The sequence below is a fragment of the Macrobrachium nipponense genome, chromosome 21, assembly GCF_015104395.2.
Source record: "Macrobrachium nipponense isolate FS-2020 chromosome 21, ASM1510439v2, whole genome shotgun sequence".
Lineage (NCBI taxonomy): Eukaryota > Metazoa > Arthropoda > Malacostraca > Decapoda > Palaemonidae > Macrobrachium > Macrobrachium nipponense.
Genome location: NC_087212.1, coordinates 74,480,699 through 74,491,797, shown reverse-complemented (window position 1 = coordinate 74,491,797; position 11,099 = coordinate 74,480,699).

Here is an 11,099-nt window from a genome sequence, read left to right as displayed (position 1 = left end):
GCATGGGTCTCCTTACTTGTAATTTATATACCAGAATAAAGTACGTGAATGACCAACCTGTCTTCTTAGGACCTAAGTACTAAAGGACGAGGATGGGATCCAGTGTACGAAGAGGTATGTCACATTGAAGGAGAGTTAGCGTACCAACGACAGCCGGCCGTATCTAGCCTAGCATACCAGTTTAGGCCTGGCCAACGTCCAGACTCCAGTATTCGAGTAGCCTGAATTCAACTGTATTTGTTGGGGACTACCGAAGTTCCATACCCTGTCAGGAAGGATGGCAGCAGTAAGGAGACCCATGCTTCTGCTGGCGTCACAGTTCGTGGATGGCGGGAGATTCCAACAACAACTCCCGGAAGGTTCATAATAGTAGAATGAGAGAGTAGTGTTTCTCAATACATTACACTGCTGGTTTTAAACACAATGTGATATGACCAGATTCATTGCATTTGTGGAAGGTGAAGAGAACTCTGCCTGTTTAAGCGACAGGCCATGTAGGCCACAGGGGTTTGTCACCATTCCTCTTTTCCCTTGCTGAAGAGAGGAGTATGTGCTACAGATAAGCAAATTTGTCTATTGTATAGGAACAAAACAAATACGTAATTAACCAGTATGACTACTACACTCACTTACCAGACCAGTTCCATGACTTGTCTGTTCTTCAGTCCGCACGTAGGAAGAAGAGAGGGAAAAAAGACAAAGGAGATCAGCCAACTCACCCATTCTCTCTTCTACATAATCATAGGTAAGATATGAACTGTCCTGCCAGGGGCACTGGATGAGCTACACATGTTGTTGAGCAGCCACCACAGGACCCAAGGAAAAAGTGTCCAAGGACCTGTGAGCAATCCTTCAGGTAAAGGGAAGTGAACATGGTTTGCTAAAGCCAAGAACCAGCATTCAAAATCCGATGAACAGACAGGTTCTTCTTAAATGCCAGAGGAACCCATTCCTCTGATGTCATGTGCTCTAGCCTGCACAGACTTGGTGACAGAACTAGCAGGTGAGGAATGTGCCTGATTAATCACCTCATGCAGCCAGAATGAAATGGTGTTCTTGGGCACTTCATTTCTGGACCAGCCTGTACTAACAAAAAGGCCTTAGGCGACAAGTGCATTTTAGATAGCAGCACAAGGCTCTGACGGGAGGGACAAAGCAATAACTCCTGCAGATCGCTGTCCACAAACTCATTCAGTGAGGGAATAGAAAATGAGGCAAAGCTGTCATCATGCACTAAGGGATTCCAAGTCTCAGCCATGAATTCTGGGACAAATTTGAATGCCTAGACCCCCAATCCCTGGTGCATTTAACGTCATAACTCAGGCCATGAAGCTTTTCAACTCTTTTCGAGGAAGCCGAGGCCAACAGGAAAACAGTCTTCAGAGTCAGATTCCTGTCTGATGATAGACATAGAGGCTTGAATGCAGCTCAAGTTAGACTACTCAGGATCAGAGTAAGATCCTACTACGACGAGGTTTGAGTTCTCTGGGTGAACAGGATTGTTTGAAAGTCCTGAACAACAAGATTTCCCAGGATGAAGAGATGTCCATGCCCTTCAGGCACAGAACCAACCCCAAGGCAGCCCTGTAGTCCCTGACAGCCGAGGCGGAAAGACCTTTCTCCGCCCTGAGAAAGATCAAGAAATCCGCTATCTGCTGAACAGAAATTCCGAGTGGAGAGAAACTCCGTTGACGACACCAATCACAGTAGACAGCCCACTTGCCTTGGTAAACTGCTGACAAAAATCTCCTGAGATAGCTTTGCAAAAAAAAAAAAAAAACTTGCTCACAGGAGACACTTGATAGTCTCCAGCCGTGAAGAGATAGGGACTCTACCGACTGATGAAACCTTCCCACATGAGGCTGCCAAAGGAGGTGGGGCACAATGGGGAAATTTCTCTCGGAACCTCTGACAGAAGGGCCAGAAGGTCTGGGGAAGGTCATCCTGAGATACCGGGAACTCGTTACTCTGTTCAGGACCTGACGGATCAAGGTGTACACTTCAAGAATTTCCCAAGGATACTGTTGAGCGTCCTCTGCCTGAGCCAAGAGGATCTGGGACCACCAAGAAGTAGACCTCCGACTTTCTGTTGAAGTGAGTGGCAAAGAGGCCTAACATGGGTCTTCCCCAAAGGTGAAATAGCCTGTCCACTACGTCCTGATGCAGAGACCACTCCATACCTATAAGACTTGACTCTGATGACTTAGCCTGTCGGCCACACCACCACATTCCTCCTGCCTGGAATGTACCTGGCCATGAGCTCCACCAAGTAGTCAATCGCCCACTGGTGCATCTCGGCTGGTAACAAGTGGAGTTGCTACTAGTCAGCATCAAAGTAGAATACACTCACCACCCATTTATGAAGAGTAGTTAACAATAGTACTTGAAAAAGTGGGTATCAGACACCAGTAAACATAATACTTGAATATTCCCATACCTATGAGTACATGCATGGATCAAAGACAACCAAGATGCTTTGTCATTTTGAGCTTGGGATATCCATGATGCTGTTTGCTGCTGCTAGTGAATTACCATGTCTGAAGGACTCTGAACAACCTCAATATAGAAACAGGCATTCTGCCTTGCTCCGTGATCCTGTGACAATGAATTTACTTGCTGTCTCATCATCAGAAAAATGGAGTCGCTTACTGATGAGATGAAATACAGAAAAACAAGAGAAACATTATACATCAGTGAATTTCCTCTCGTTCTGATAAGACTTTCGCATAGAGAGGAACAAATGGCTACTTCCAGTACTTCTGACCTAGACATAGGCTTGGATAATATGAAAATCAGTTCCCATGGGAAAAAGTTTTGCACCCCAAATAGAATATATAACTGTAGAATTCCCAAAGGGCTTAATTTAGAATGCCCTGATTTATGCTGCAAGATGTACATACTTTTTCAATTCGGGTAAACAAATATGTGGAGCCTCTCATTTGTACAAGAGTTTGATTTTTCCAAGACTCAAATCTGAATTCAACTTTATGGTGCCTATAACATTCTGTATATCAAATTCAGTGCTATTTCTTTGCCATATTAAAAAATTTCAATTGAATATTTTTGCAGATCAAAAAGACATACAAAAAGACTTAATTTAATATGTCTTGGTATCAGCCTAACTTTGGATGATGTGTCATTTAAGAATCTTTGTTCTTAGGATAACATCTCTCCCTGGTCTCATGTATACCAGCAGTGACACCAAGCTGCATGACCAATCATTACAGAAACCAGTTCAGTAAGAGTACATATACGTATTAAAAACTAAACTAATTTCTAGAGATACTGTAGGAAGATCCATTATAGCTTTAGCGCGGATGAAAGTGATTGAGGAGTGACAATGTATCTTGCTCCAGATCTACTACCCTAAAGTTTTACCATGAATTCAGAGGGAAAACTTGGCAAATAGCGCAGTAACAGCTAAGATGGTGCAGGAAGCCTATTTTTGTGAACACTGACCCAGGTAAGAGTATAGTTTGATAATGATATTTTTATAATGAAATAAGTTGTTGTATATACTTACCCAGTAATATGATCGCTATGTAATTACTCAGAACTCCGTAGGCCCATCGATTTCCAAAGCACCTCCATCTTGGACGCCTCCGACTTTGCAATAAAAGACAATGATGAAAAAGCCTCCTCCCTTTCAGGAATCAAATTAACTCCAGAAGAAGAAGATGCCAAGGCCAGAAGGAAAACTGTCTTGAGCGTCAAGTTCCTGTCAGATGAGCGACGCAAGGGCTCATATGGAGTCTTAGTGAAGCTCTTGAGAACCAAAGAAACATCCCACATCGGAGGCTTGAGCTCTCTAGGAGAACTTGACTGCTCAAACCCCTTAACTAGCAAGGAAAGTTCCCAGGGCGAAGAGATGTCGACACCTCTAAGGCAACAACGGCAGCAGATCTGGAAACCATTCTGCCTGAGGCCACAGAGGGGCTACCAAAGTCATCCTGAGACCCTGCAAACTCATCAGCCTGTTCATAACTTAACGGATCAAACAAAACGGAGGAAAGGCATACAACTCCAGGCTGTCTCAGGGATGTTGGAACGCATCCGCCGCTAACGCTAAAGGATCTGGAACCACTGAACAGAATATCTCCTTTTTCCCGTTGAACCAAGTCGCAAAAAGGTCCAGCATGGTCTCCCCCAAACCTGGAAAAGCTTGTCTGCTACTACTTGATGAAGGGACCACTCTGTGCATAGGAACTAATCCCAACGACTGAGTTTGTCTGCGACCACATTCAGTTTGCCTGGGATATACCTGGCTGAGAGCTGTACCGAATTGCTGACTGCCCACTGGTGAACCTCGATGGTCAAGGTGTGAAGTTAACATGAAACCAGGCGTCCCTGCTTGTTCACATAGGCGACCACTGTGGTGTTGTCCGACATGAGAACAACAATGACCCTCTGTCTTCTCCCGAGACTCCTTCAGACCCAGGAAGGTTGCCTTCCACTCCAAGACGTTGATATGCTGCTGTTTGTCCTCCAAACTCCAAATGCCTGAGGCAATGAGGCCGCCTAAATGAGGCCCACAACCTGCAAGGGAGGTGTCTGAAAACAGAAGGAAGTCCGGTGGGAGAGAACGCAAAGGGACACCCTTCAAAAGATTTCGGTCATCCAACCACCAACGAAGGTCTTCTCTCACTTCCAGAGACAGATGGACCTTTAATAGGGGTGAGTCCTCTGCTGGAGACCAGAATTCCCCCAGTCTCCATTGTAGAGACCGAAGATGAAGACGCCCATGAGGGACCAGCTTCTCTAGATAAGACAAAACTCCCAGAACCTGCCACTGATGAGCTGACTGATGTGGTTCCGAGGGGAAGTCACGTGCCACCACTTGCAACTTCTCCAAACTCTGATCCGATGGCTTCCCCTCGATCCGAACAGGAAGCAAACGCCGCTGGTAGAGGGATACAAAATGACTGACCCCATGACGTCATTAGTGGGGGTGACACCACAACTTCCCTCGGACTCGAAGAAGCAGCAATTGTCACTGGCAGAGCAATACAATATGGCTGACCTCGGCTACCCACGAAGACGAGACCTGGAGGAGGGGGGGAGCCTGGACAGCATGAGGAAGAGGGGGAGGAGTGAGCATCCATGAAGTACGTCAACAAACCCTCCAAGGACGAACCCCAAGATCCCAGCGCCTTCCAAAGCGCCGCCATCTTGGACACCTCTGACTCTGCAATAAAAGACAATGATGAAAAAGCATCCTCCCTCTCGGGAAACAAATTAACTCTCGAAGAAGGGGCGATATTACAAAAATCAGCCTGAGGGCGCCTCCCGATACATCCAACGATGAATCGAAGGAAGAAAAGGAAGGGGACAGAGGCGCAACACTACTATGGGGTGTGATGGTGGCAGGAGACGAAGCATCGGGAAGAGGAGACGAAAAACCCTCCCACGAAGGAAGAGTAGAAATCCTACGTTGCTCCCTCTTGCTATAAAACAACTTCCACTGCTCTTAGGCCACGCACGGCATTCAGTGCAAGGATTCGTTATCGTACAAACATCAGAGCGACACCTACTGCAAGTGATGTGGTGGGGTCGCAGCCGAAGCCAAAAAACAAGAACACGGATAACCTGGAGTTCTGGGGCACACACGTTGACGAGGCCGAGAAGGAGCAGAAGAAGCCATAGTAACAGCACACACACACGCACACACACACTAAACACAATCGAAACAGGCAATGAACTGGGTAAAGGCCGAGAGAGGTCAACCACAACTCTCACCCAGGAGGTTAAGAAAAGACTGACGCAGGGGCATATATGCATGGTTCTTGACCACTCTTCACCCGATATACGCACGCGTTGCCAGATCTCACAAGGTTCCTTGCTTTCATCTGCGATTTAACTGGATCCAGCTAGGTGCTAGAAATTATCGTATGGTTAAGACTAAAGGTTTGTTCGCGTATGAACAAAACAGAATTAGAATGCCAAGCACCTTGGCGGCTGAGACGTTCTTCATAAAAGCTACTGATGTAGCAACTGCTCTAATACTGTGTGCTCTCAGCGCCTAGCCTTCACAGGCAGCCGAACCGTCAGTTTTAACAATAAGATCTCTGAGGAAAAAGGATACACCATTCTTTGACATAGGTCTCTTGACATTTTGGGGTGAAACAAACAGATGACTGGGAGACCCTGAATGTCCTTCGTGCAACGTAAATAGCATGAGAGTGCCCTAACAGGGCAAAGAACTAATTCCTCATTTAAATTACCACCAAAGTCAACCAGCAACTTCAGAACGAAAGACCTAAGAATGAGATTATCAGACGATTCAGTCTTTGCGACAAATTCAGGAAGGTATGACAAAATCATGTCTTGTCCAGATCTGGCAACCAGAAAAGAGAGTGCTTGCAGTTCACCCCCCCTCTTGGCTGTAGCCAGCAAGAAAAGAAAAAGTGTCTTAGAAGGGAGGTGCCTAAAATCAGCAGTATTCAGAGGCTTAAACAGAAGGAACCTTAAGGCTTGAAGGACTATTAACGTCCCATGTTGGAGGAGAACACTGCGGATTGGGTTGAGATAGGGAAAAAGATTGAATTAAATCTCTAATGACAAAAATGAAGAGATTTCAGGGAGCCTCGCCTTAAAAACATAGGAAAGCATCGACCTATAACCCTTAATGCACGGAGGTGACAGGCCCCTGTCATTATGTAAATGAACTAAAAACTCCACTATTTTTGGTAAGGAAGGTTTAGGAATTGAATGCCCTTGAGATCTACACCAACGTCTGAAAACCGACCATTTACCCTGATAATTTACTCTGGTTGATTGCCGTTTGGCAAGAGCCAACTGTTGAGCCGTTCTGCAGGAGAACCCTTCGTGCTAGGAGAATCTCCTGACAGTGTCCAGGCATGAAGATGAAGCATGTGGAGCCTCTGATGGAACCGATGAAAATGAGGTTGTTTGAGAAGATCTGGTCTCTCTCTCAGATGAATGGGGGGCTCCACCAGTGCTTCCAGTAGGTTGGGAAACCACTCCTTCTGTGGCCAGAAGGGGGCGATCAAGGTGAGATCCAGACGCTTGGTTGCCCTCACTTCGTTGAGGACTGACCTCACCTGAGCGAATGGAGGAAATGCATGTGCTTGAAGGACCCCCTGTCCTGCAAAAGCGTGTCTGTCCCAGCACTCTGAGGAGTTTGGTAAGGGGCGAAGAAGATCTGGCACCAAAAATTCAGTGGGGTGACAAATAGATCGACTGTGACAGGCCACTTCTTTTTAAGGCTGTCGAAGACTTCCTGGCAAAGTGTCCATTCCGACCCTTGAAATTCGTTCGGTCTCGACAAGGCATCTGCTAAGATGTGATGGCCCAAGATAAACTGAGGGACCAATGTAACCCTCCTGTCTTCTGCCCAACACAGGATTGATCGGGCTTCTTGAGTGAGAAGGTCCATCTGTTTGCCACCTTGGTTTCTTAAGTACGAGACTGCTGTGGTGTTGTTGACGACAGTTGATCCTGAAATGAAAGAAGGCCTAGGTACACCGCCCTTAGTTCTCTCCAGTTTATTGACACAATCCTCTCTTCCTCTGATCAAAGGCCCAAAGCGGCTTCAGAGCCCAGGTGCGCGCCCCAACCTTGATCCGAGGCGTCTGACCAAAACATTAGGTCCGGCGGAACTGAAAGAAGAGACGTCCCTGACTTGAGGCAGTGAACTTTTATCCTTCCGACATTGTGGAGAGGAGGCAACTATCGTATCCTCGGACACGAAATCCCATAATTGGTGAAGTGTCGACTGAAGGGACCTTATTCTGAGATGACCTCCAGGAACCAGTTGGATGAAGGATGACATAAGGCCCAAGAGACTCCTCCAAAGAGAAACTGGCTGCATTACAGAGGACAAAAATTTTTCAACCAGACTTAGGAGCTTGTCTATCCGTTTCTGAGAGGGAGAAGCCCTCAAAATCTGGGAATTCAAAACAATCCCCAGATAAGTCATGATCTGGCAAGGGATTAGATTGGACTTGTCGAAGTTGACACGAATGCCCAACTCGACACAAAGAGACAGAACTATCTCCCTCAACCGGAGACATTCCTCTAGAGAGTCAGCCTGGACTAGCCAATCGTCCAGATACCGAAGCATCCTTACATTTAACCGATGCAGAATGGCCGAAACAGGAGCCATCATCCGAGAACAGACCTGTGGAGGCCGAAACAAAGGGTCTTGAACTGGAAAACTCCCGAATCCACGAAAAACTGAAGGTAAGGCCTGCTCTTCGGATGGATGGGGATTTGCAGATAAGCATCCTGCAGATCGATGGAAATCATCCAGTCCCTCATCCTGATGGATGAAAGAACAGTCTGAACCGTCTCTATCTAGAACTTGGACTTTAGAATTAACTTGTTCAAGGCCGAAAGATCTATGATAGGGCGCCAGGCACCCGAGGACTTTAGAGCTACGAACACCCATGAGTAAAACCCGGGAGGAGGAGGAGGAGCTCTATGGCATCCTTCTCCAAGAGGACCGAAAGCTCTTACTCCAAGGCTTGACCTCTGATTGAGTGAGGGGAATAACTGCTGAACTCGAGAGGACAATTGGAAAGTGGAGGTCTCGAAACAAAAGGAATCTTGTAACCTACCTTCTCTGACCTCGACTACCCAAGCATCCACTGCTCTTTCCTGCCAAGCTGACCAGTGGCAAGAGAGACAAGCTCCTACTGTGGTCTCTGAGTGAGGTAATGACTCCTACTTCCAAAAATTCTTACATACAGACAAGGAAGAAGAAGAAGGACCTCCTGGAGGTTTAGCTCTTCCTCTGCCCTTAGATCTATGCCAAGAACCTCTCCCGTGTTTCAAGGGTAAGCACTAGAGGAGGAAGCCGAGGCACCAGAAACCTGAGGTGAACTTGGGAAAAACGAGCCAGAAGAAGGAGGAGGTTGTTGGGCTGGAGCAGAAGGCGCAGGTCTGGCACTAAACTTACGCTTACTCCTTGAAGAAACGGGAGGAAAACCCGAGGAAAAAGCTCTTGATAAGGCCCAGTAGCTTGGGAATAGGTATCACCTTGATGTTCCTTCAAAACCTCAGAAAGCACCAACAGATCAAAAAGGGAAGCACCGAAAGAAGAGGACAATAAATGGTTTCTCTGAATCTCTGAAATAGAAGAGGGTAACTGCGATAGATACAGGTTACACCTTAGAGAAACGAGAAAGGCCTGCATAGAAGCGGCAAGCTCGATTTGATGTACAGAAGCGAATGAAATAGACAATTAGAATTTCTCAAAAAGAGGAGCATCGGGAGGAACAAACCCGTAGTCCTTGACATACATTAAAAGACCTCCGAGGACCTACATATTGAAGGATTGAGCTTCTTGCAAGGAGCTCATAACAGACTCCATGGCAATAAAGTCTTCAATTGAGACCGAGACCGAAGCCTTGGAAAGCAAAGGTTGACCCGAAAGTCAGACAAAATCAGAATTTGGTTTGGGGGTTCGAGAGAATGAAGTATCATCTGCCACCTGATAAAATCCTCTTCGGTGTCGTAGAAGAGAAGAGAGCTTCCTCCTCACTCTCGTGAACCTCTAAGCAAAGGGAAAGTGTACAAATTCCCGCTACTGGAAAGGACCGTCAAGAAAAATCCCTTCTGTAATAAAGCGAGGCGGAGGCTGCTTCTGCTCTTTAGGCCTCGCCTGAGGAAGAAAACTCAAAACTAAATAAAAAAGTTTCTTGAACTCGACATCATGACCGCCGTTCAACGAAACATCAATATCACACGAATCCATGTCATCATCATCACCGCCAGATCCTAACCGAGAAACTTCCCCCGAAGTAACATCCTGACGACTAGCTGTCTTAGGTCTAACACTAATACCCCTCCCCCTTCTCCTAAATAAGCACCCTTTGGCACTGTTACGGGACATCGGTTAAAGAATCATCAGGCACCTGCCAGGACCGGATCCCCTGAAGGCCTTCGCCATGACGGGGTTCACAAGCCGGGGTATCTGTTGCACTGTTACCCATGGTGCTGTTGACAGGTACCTGACGAGGAGCTGAAAATGAATCTAAAACAGTGTTAGACATCCTAGTAAAAGTTACTTCAAAATTCTTTGACAGCTTGTTAAACTTGGCTGAAATGTGTCTATCTAAACTATGCTGTAATGTTTCAAATTTCTTCTGCCAATTAGTTTCCATCGCCAAAAACTTTGAATCAAAATCAGAAACAACTTCATTAGTTACCGGTTGTACAGGTGGCAAAGCATCAATTAATTCGGAATCGGAATCACACGATACCAAAACCGAAGAGCCAGAACCATGGGTGCACAAGTCAAGGAAATCATTAGATACAGGTCTAGCTACCAATTTCTTTTTCTCCTTAATCAATCTTTTACGCTGCAAGATTCTTTGATGTTTAAAATTCGTCGTCATGTCTTCGTCAGACCAAGACTTACATAAGTCGCAACTAGAATTCAAGTCACAAACCTGTCCACGACAAGAGCTACAAAAGCCATGGGGTTCATACTCCCTGCTACTCATCCTTGTCCCACAAGCCTGGCAATTCCTGATGTTGCAAGCAGAAGGATGAATCGAATTATCTTGGCTATCCATTGGACTGTTGGACAGGTCACGTAATTCCGGGTCGCGCAAAAATTTGTAAAAATAAAATGTATACCACAATAGAAATAAAAGTTAGTTCACTAATTTCGTGGATATAATATGTGAATGGTAATTAACATAAAGCTGCATTAACAGTTAATGAGAGCTTTAAAGGCATAAAAGGTTTCGGAAATTTATAAAGAGCAGCCGTGATGTAAACAACACGGGCGCTCGTTAACAACTGATTTTCTAGGGAAGGTTTTGTAACTGTCAACGGCAGTGTTGCCAACTGGCGTACAGAATGGGAGGTAACAGGGTTGCCAATATGGTAAATTTTGGTGTGGTTTTTGGGGATTTAGGGCTAGATATATTATATTAAGGTTAAAAAATTGTGATTTGTTCCTGCACATTATATAAACCATCAGTCCTTTACATAAGGAAGACTCACTGATTGGTGGGAGGAATATGAGTCTTGTGAACAAACTGGTGTTCACCCAACCAAGGTTCCCTCCCTGGTCGTAAGACCTCTGGACCGATTCATAAGAGGGAGGCATGCATAACCTCTTATGA